Source organism: Camellia sinensis, chromosome 10 (assembly GCF_055761805.1).
Source record: "Camellia sinensis isolate YWXY chromosome 10, ASM5576180v1, whole genome shotgun sequence".
NCBI classification, from domain to species: Eukaryota; Viridiplantae; Streptophyta; class Magnoliopsida; order Ericales; family Theaceae; genus Camellia; species Camellia sinensis.
The window spans coordinates 73,018,113-73,026,558 of record NC_138970.1 but is presented as its reverse complement, the minus strand read 5'-3'; the positions used below and the strand labels follow the sequence as shown (position 1 = coordinate 73,026,558).

Genomic DNA, 8,446 nt, shown 5'->3' with positions numbered 1-8,446 from the left:
TGTAAATTCTAACCATATAGATGTGTTTGGAATATTCCAAATAGTTGGAAAGCACTATTGGATCATCAGAAACGGACTCCGAATGGCTCAGATCAAGCCAAAATAGTTTTGACGCTTCAGATCTGCAGCAACACCTTAGCCACGTCGCACTAGATTAATCCTTAGTGTGATGATGTCAACGGCTCGGTCAATGGCGCAGTCAACGCGGCTTGGTTAGCGGCTCCGGTCAACGGCGGCTCGGCTCGGCTCGGCTCGTGGCTCGTCTGAACGACTTGGCATGACGTCAGCAAAAACGTCAGCTCTTGGATACGGGTCCAGATCCAGGCTAATGGATTGGATCGTGTGCTGACGGGTCAGACTCTGCAATCCAGGTGAAGAAGATGTGTTTTAGCACGTGGGTGCGTTTCGGCGCGTGGCGACGGCGTCAAGCGGCGTGTGGGATGAGTGCGGGCACTATGAGGCTCGGTTTTCGACGTTCTTTTTTTCAGTGTGATCGTCTCTATGAGACCTACACACCGGTGTGATCAAAAATGAATTTCAACAAATTTGTTTTCTGGGCAAATTTTCAAAAGACGCTCTGTTCTTGAAATTTTACAGAATGTCTGCAAATTCAAGCTACCTTTGGCTCTGATACCACTGTTGTTGGGAGTGGGGTGGAAACCACTGTTGGTGATTCACAATGAGAGGATTAACACTGAACTAAATTGAAATTTAAATCAAAATAATTCTGAGAAAACAAGCAAACAGAGCACACTTTTTTTTTCTTTCTTCCACACACTCTGAATTCTTCAAAATACAATAACTATATATAGATAAAACTAACAATGTGAAAACACTAAGTGCAAATACGACTAGTAATGTGAAACCATTAAATGCAAATACGGCTAAGGCTTGTGAATTGCAACCATTTTTTACAAACTTGATTTGCAGTCTTCATTTTGACAAACTTGATTGCAACCTCTATTCTTAGGCCGATAGAGAAAAATAATTTTTTATATCAAGATTACTTCACAACAACTATTCCAACCTGGCAAGATCATTTCATTAGGGATTTTGAATAAAAAGGATGCGGCAGATCTGTTCGGTTGTATCTGTGGCTTCAAATTTGCATTTTTAAACCTAGATAGTGTCACTTGAGTAGTATATCCACTGCTGTTACTGGAGACTTGCTTTTTCTTTTTTGTTTTGACAATGTTTTTCTAGTTGTTTGTTCTTAATTTGTTTATGTTTGGTTGTGTTGTGATTTTTCTTTTTGGTGAGCATGAAAGAAAATAAGAGTTGAGGGGGGAAAAAAAGAGGAAGAAAGATATGATGTGTATGGTTACGTTTGCCGAACACATTTTCACCCATTTTCATGAATGTGGTGTTTGTTTTGAGCTTTCAAATTATAATTCCACACCCACTTTTGAAAACTACTTTCTAGGCAGGAAAATTTAACCCGGTCGTCCTCCCGGACGTCCCCCCGAACGACCAGCCAGTTGACTGGAACAATGTTCGGTTCTTTTTTTTTTTAATTTTTTTTTATATTATAAATAAAAAATATTTTTGATTTTTTTTTTAATTTTGATATGAGCTTTGAATAGAATTTTAGATTTTGTGTTTAGTTATGAGTTGTAAATTTTTCAATCAAATAACTTTTCTAATTTCAAAAACTCAAAACTCCCTCTAAAACTCAATTCAAAACTCTTTTCAAAACTCATAACCAAACAAATTTTCCAAACTCAAATTATAATTTCAAAACTCACAAACTCAAAATACAACTCTACTCTCAAATCATATTTAGAAAACTCTTACCAAACACTACCGCAATGTTTGCTTCTATTTGGTTGTAGCTCTTCTCTCAATTGGAGAGAGAGAGAGAGATGTTTGTGATGTTGCATTCATTATTAGCACAAATATTGTGTGCATACTCATGCCATGGTTTGACTTCAAGTCACCCCAAGGGGCAACTGGAGGTTTGCTCGGTCGTTTTACATTATACGCATTTCCAGAGAAATATTCCTAATCCCACTTTATTATGTTCCTGGAGGTGTTACATTCTACATTTGATTGAAAGCATTGATTAATAGGCAAGTGTGTACCAGCCAATTCATAATGTGATCATTATGAAGAAGATGATTCATAACGCATTCACTGTATCATAAGTCCAGCTATCTTGATTGTACTTCTCTTTTTAGGATATGTAGTCTTATACAGTTGAACCAGGTTGCATATTTACTGGGCACAAAAAATTAATGCAAGCCAAGGAGATAGACTATATGAGAAATCACATAACAACGAATTAATAATGATCAATACACTTTTTATACGTAACAGAGAGGTTTACTTCAAGGCCTACCCAGAAAACTATGATTTCAAAAAAACTGAACAACAACAACTCATACCATTAATTTGACATGTATAGGAAAAGTAAATGTTAAGAGGCAAAAGCATCATGACCTTTAGCATACAACAAAACAGAATTCCAAGAGATCTTATTCCCTATCCTGTACTAAAGTTGTTGATCATTCTTAGCAATGGAGGAGTGCCCTTTGCCATTATCTCTATCCTAGAAATATTAGAGCCATGAGAAAAAAGGGACATCTCAAAAAATATAAGCTCAGGAAGGAATAGCCGAGACGGCAAGAATCCATGCCAATAATGAGGTTCTAGGTCAAAGAAAGCATCAAAAAACCTTCTTGTGCCTTGTAAATCAAGCTTAAGTAGAATATCCATACCAAAACAAAAGAATTCTCTTTGGCGTCTCCGTTTTGTGGACCACAGATTTCTCCAAATTTCTGCTGATAAATTGTTTCCTGAACGGCTTGTTTCAGAACCAAGGTACCGAACTATTGAATCAGCAATGATTGGAGCTGCAACTAGAGTCCTTGCTACCATATATCCGGTTGAAGGGTGGACCATTCCAGCTGTACCATCAATGCCAACAATTCGTTGAGGAAGCACTGGAAGAAACTTCCCTTGGTGCCTTAACCGAGCCACCATTCGTTCTTAAATATCTTCCATAGGTAGTCCAGGCCAAGCAACAAGGGAACTTTCTTCAAGAAATATTTGCCTGGATGAGAAGGGCATAGCATACATAAAAGTGGGAATCTTACTGTTTCTCTCTTTTAGTTCCATATTGTTGTTAAGATGGGAATCTCTCCAATCCATGAAAACCATTTTATTTACATCGAATGGGTGTTCTTCAACTTCGGCCAAAATCCCATAAGCCACTTGGTACCCGGGATTGTAGGGGCTTGTCATACTGAACAAGGCACCTACAAAAGCCAGTTACATCAAGAACTACGGTGACTTGAACAGTGACACCATCGTTGCAAATCGACAACGATTTTGATTTGTTGTGAATCACTTTTATAACCTTGGCTTGACGAAACTTAACACCGTTTAATATGCATTTTTGTATTATCTTGGATTTCAGCTGCCTTCTATTAACCCTCCCATAAGGCCTATCAAGATTTTTAGTTGAGTGGTCATCAACAAATATGACAGCACCAGACCAGGTAGTGTCAAGGCAATCAAGCAAATCCATGGCCTCAAACTCATCCACCCAAACACCATAGTTATTGGGCCATATCAGTTTGGGAGATGGGTCAATTGAGCACACAGAAAGCCCCACCTCTGAAACTTGTTGCATAACTGCCAGCCCTACAGGGCCGCTTCCAACCACTCTTGGGTCCACCATAAGGCCCTTTGAAGGGTCATATAAGGGAAGCTCAAAATCAAGATTTTCTTTCTTGGTCTCAGGAACAAGCTCCAAAAGGGCACTACTTCTGGCCTTCAAAGAACCATTCTTACCCAACTTCAAATGAGGTTTCTTGGGACCAAACCTAAATTCCTGATTGTGTGGCTTTGAAAAGCCCGCACTTCTCTTTGCTTTACATTCTTCCATATTGCTATTCGATGTTGGAACCCGATCACTCATGTATTTCAATTCGGATCACAAGAGGTGTGTTCGACGATCGAAGAATTTCGAGCTTTGATGGAGTCCCGACGCGACGAAGAAATCATACCGCAGCCCCGTTTTGGCCATGCCCAAGCTTTGGGATGGATGTGTAGGTTAACAATACATGAGGCTCAATCCTTGGCACATGATGGGGAGATGGGCATCCCCAGCTTAGTTCATCAATTTTCCGCTATTGGACGCAGGAGTGACCTTCTTTAGTGAGGCCACCGGCAACATGCTCTCTTCTTATGCCTCCTTGCGCAAGTCCTCATTGCCCCTAGTTTTGGCAGAGCTAGCATCCGGTTGATCAAAGTGGCCTAATGTCTGAAAAAGGGTAAGAGTTGCATTGGTTTGGCACTGGCCGAAACCTTAATGGGTTTAGATGCTTTCCGTCGAGGAGAGCCTACCCGGTTGGCAGGGAGTCTGCTACTTCTCTAGGTATTATTTCCCACCCTGCTAATTTATGATTCTCACATCGCTCGACACTCACTCTTTATTTTTCTCTCATAACATTTTCCTTACTTTTCTCTCATTGTACACATCTCTATTCTTTAATCTCTCTTATATTTCATCCCTCCCCAAGTATGGCTTATGAATAAACTGCAAGTAGTAGACCCTTACCTCGAATACTCAGCTCGAGCTTAATTCTTTTGCCAACGACTGATTGATTTCCCCTCAGAGGGGTCATGGTGTGATTAGATGTGCAACAAATCTGCAATTGGCACAACTTGGCATTGCCCCTGGCTTAATTTGGCTGAGATGAGTTACAACATGTCCTGACAGTCGGGTGTAGAGTTAATTGGCCTCACACACTGCGTGTTCTATTTCTCTCTCCGGTTCAGATGCCAATTCAAGCATGATCAAACCTGCCTAGAGGAGGGGGTAGAATACCCGGCTTCATTCTCGTTTCGTGCTTCACACCTGCCCCAGTACCTTACTGCCTGGAGGACGAGAGAGATTCTAGCCCCTGCCATTAGTTTCAGTTACACCCTATCTGAGGAGTGTTTGGCTTGGCTCGAAGAGGAGGCAGATATTGAGCCGTCTTTGGCATAGAGCCACCTGACTTAGCTGTGCCCCTAGTTTTACTGCTTTGGTCTTTTCTTTTCAAATTTTAAGATGTAAAAGTAACTTGGATCTAAATCAAAAAGGGAGAATGTACTTGTGTTGAAATCAATAAAATTAAAGTTACGAGTATTGAAAATTTTCCTTTCGGTCCAAAAAATGGTCCAAGTCGTAAAAGGGTAAAATTTTGAACAAAATCAACTTTTATTAAAACTTTTCAAAAATTTTTTCAGAAATGATCACCACCTAACATGCACGGAATCAACCCTCGAGATGTACAATCCTGAATCAAAAGCTCACAACTGCCCCTGATTGTATATCGCTGCTGCTTTGCATTGTAACCAGCTTTTCTTCCCAAAATGAAGATCACAACCGAATTAACAGATGATGAACAAAGACGACTTGATCAAGAAAATGGACAAGATAGTTGAGTTAGAGATAGTTACGGCCGCACTTCAGGGTGAAGTTGCCTATGTATCCCAAAAATGAGAATCAGGCCTTATGTAGTTCGGCTAAGGTTTACTCGAGTATTAGCTCTCTCCTTTTGCGCTCTAACTTTTGCCAAAGTTGTCATTTAGGGTTTTCAACCTTGTGAGCTCAGTTTTTCTTTATTTCTAATTTTTATGCTCTAACTTTTGCCTAGGTCGCCCTTTCGGGTTTTCGGCCTAGCGAGCCTCTCAAGGGTAGTATTTCTTCAATTTGTCCATATTGATCGGTTATGAGAACTCCAGGCCATCCAAGTCCATAAGAAAAATTTCCCCTCCTGACTAGATTGACTTAATGATATAAGGATCAGTCCAATTAGGTCTGAACTTGCCCCTAGGGTCATAGATGGGGGTCCGGTTGTCTTTCAACACCATGTCCCTTTCTTTAAGATTTTTGAACTTAACTTTCTTGTTGAAAGCCCTGAAAATTCGACGTTGGTAGCCCTAGACATGATACAATGCCCTTAATCTTCTCTCATCAAACAACATTAACTCCTCAAACCTACTTTGCTACCAATCTGCCTCTGCTATCTGACACTCGGCCATAACCCGCAGCAACAGCTCTTCAATTTTAATTGGCAAAACATCCTCCATTCCGTAGACGAGAGAATAAGAGGTCGCCCCTGTAGATGTTCGAATTGAGGTTTTGTAGCCCCAAAGTGCATATGGTAATTTATCTGGCTAATCCCTGTAAGTTTCCACCATCTTTTGCAAAATTCTTTTGATATTTTTATTTGCAGCCTTGATAGCTCCATTAGTTTGTGGCCTATAGGTTACTAACTTATGAAAAGCCACATTGTATTTCTCAAGCAAGTCTATCACTTCTTTCTTGAAATATGCCCCATTATCGGAGATAATCTCATTCGAAACTCCGTACTGGCAGATGATATTGTTCTTGATGAACTTAGCCATATGCTACGCTTTTAGCATAGAGTAAGACTAGGCCTCCACCCATTTGGTGAAGTAGTCGATCACTACCAAGATGAATTCCTATCCGTTTGACCCCTTGGCTTAACTGCGCTGATAACATCTGTCCCCCAAACAGAGAATGGCCATTGTGAAGTCATGTTGTAGAGCTTCGACAGTGGAATGTTCATGCGATTGGCATGAATCTGGCATTTGTGAGAACGCCGAACAAAACCAATACAATCCTCTTCCATGGCTGACCAGTAGTAACCTTGTCTAAGGATTTTCTGAGTGAGCATCACACCGTTTATGTGGGCTCCACACTCTCCTCCATGAATGGCCTCCATAAGGCACTTTGATTCCTCTTCCTCAACACACAATTTATGCATTCCCAAATGGCCTCTTTTGTATAACTTGCCCCACAGATGATAAATTGGACGACCAGACGCCGTATCCCCCTTTTGTCCTTGGCATTTGCTCTCGGTGGATACGCCTCCTTTTCTAAGAAATTCCAAATATTGTAATACCAAGGATTCTTGTCTAAAGCCTCATCTATCATGGCAATGGTTTCATAAGTCGACATGTACTTCTGTTCAATAATGATCGGACGCATCCTGACTCCCAATGGAATGTCTACCATAGAAGATAAAATTGCTAGTGCATCAGCGAATCGGTTGTTTTCCCTTAGCAGATGGGTAAACGTTAGCTTTTCAAACCTCGAAATTAACATATCCAAGGCCTGATTATAAACCTTCATTTTCTCCTCTTTAACCCGCCAATCTTCATTGGCTTGAGACACAACCTAGTTTGAATCCCCAATGACGTCCAACCTTTTTGCCCCTAGTTCCGGGGCGGTTTCTAAACCAGCAATACACACCTCATACTTTGCTTCGCTGTTGGATACTTTAAACTGAAGTTTGAAGACTAGTATATGGGAGTCATCGGGTGATATTGTAGACACTCCATTTTTTACAGCCCTTTTAGACTTGGATGTTCTTCCAGGTACATCCGATGATGAGTCTGTTTGATTGCTGAATGCTCAAAGTCTCTAGCGGAATGCCACAGTTTTAAGCATTTCAAACCCTGCATCCATTTTGTCTCATCTTTGGACCATGCTTGGGTCTTTTCAGCCTGAAGTTCCTGATGGACTACTGGCCATCCTTGGAGGCTGCTGGCCACCACCTCTCCTTTGCCAGTCATTGATGTGCATTACCTACCATCAATGAAACCTTGCTGGCCACCACTAATGGTCGGCCGACCACCATTGTTTGCTACAGATATTTTGTGATATTTTGTGCTAGCTGTTTGCACGCATTCATGCATCTTCCTACACGTGTGTGGCTGGATGTTTGTGAGAGAAATTTGTGTTTTCTATACACAGGACCCCTCTCTCTCTCTCTCTCATGTGAAGGGGTTAGAAAACTTTGAGACAAAAATTTTCTCTCTCTAGATTTGTCTCTCTCTCTCTTGCAAAATTGTGTGTGTTTGCCTAGTTTCTCTACACTTTTGCCTACTTCTTCTAAACCAAATCCTCTCACCTTTGAGCCGAGGTTCCTTGGGGCCTTCTTGGAGCTCTTGAAGGTGGTTTTGGCTTGAACTTGTGCCTAAAGTGTTCTTTGCTTCAAGAGGTAGAATACTAGTCATGTTATCTTCTTTTCAATACTTGTTTTTCTATCTTTTTCAATTGTTTTTGGGGCTGGTTTTGAACTGTAAAAAACTCTATTTTTGTGGCTTAAAAACGGTGGTCTGAGCCCTTTTTTAGTTAGGGGGTGGTTCACCCCTCTTGTTTCTTAGTTTGTAAAGCTTTTGTGCCTTTATCCATCACTTTCAAACCAACTTTTTTGGGCCTTTTAACCACTGAATTTCAGAGGTTTTTCAGTGGCAAAAATCTCATTTTGAAGTCCAAATTTGGAGGGGTTAGCCTCACCTCCTTGTGTCTTGTTTGCATGCTTAGGTAGCCTTACATGTTAGCATATTTTTCTAGCTTAACTTAGCTTAAGTCAAGCATGTTTTAGCCTCTTAAATAGCCTACTTTAGCTCTATTTTGGGT

At 40.7% G+C, this 8,446-nt stretch overlaps 1 pseudogene; it reads right to left on the bottom strand.

The window, feature by feature from the left end:
- Positions 1-2,257: 2,257 nt before the first annotated feature.
- LOC114291604 (lycopene beta cyclase, chloroplastic/chromoplastic-like) lies at positions 2,258-3,922 on the bottom strand (annotated as a pseudogene).
- Between the last annotated feature and the right edge of the window lie 4,524 nt (positions 3,923-8,446).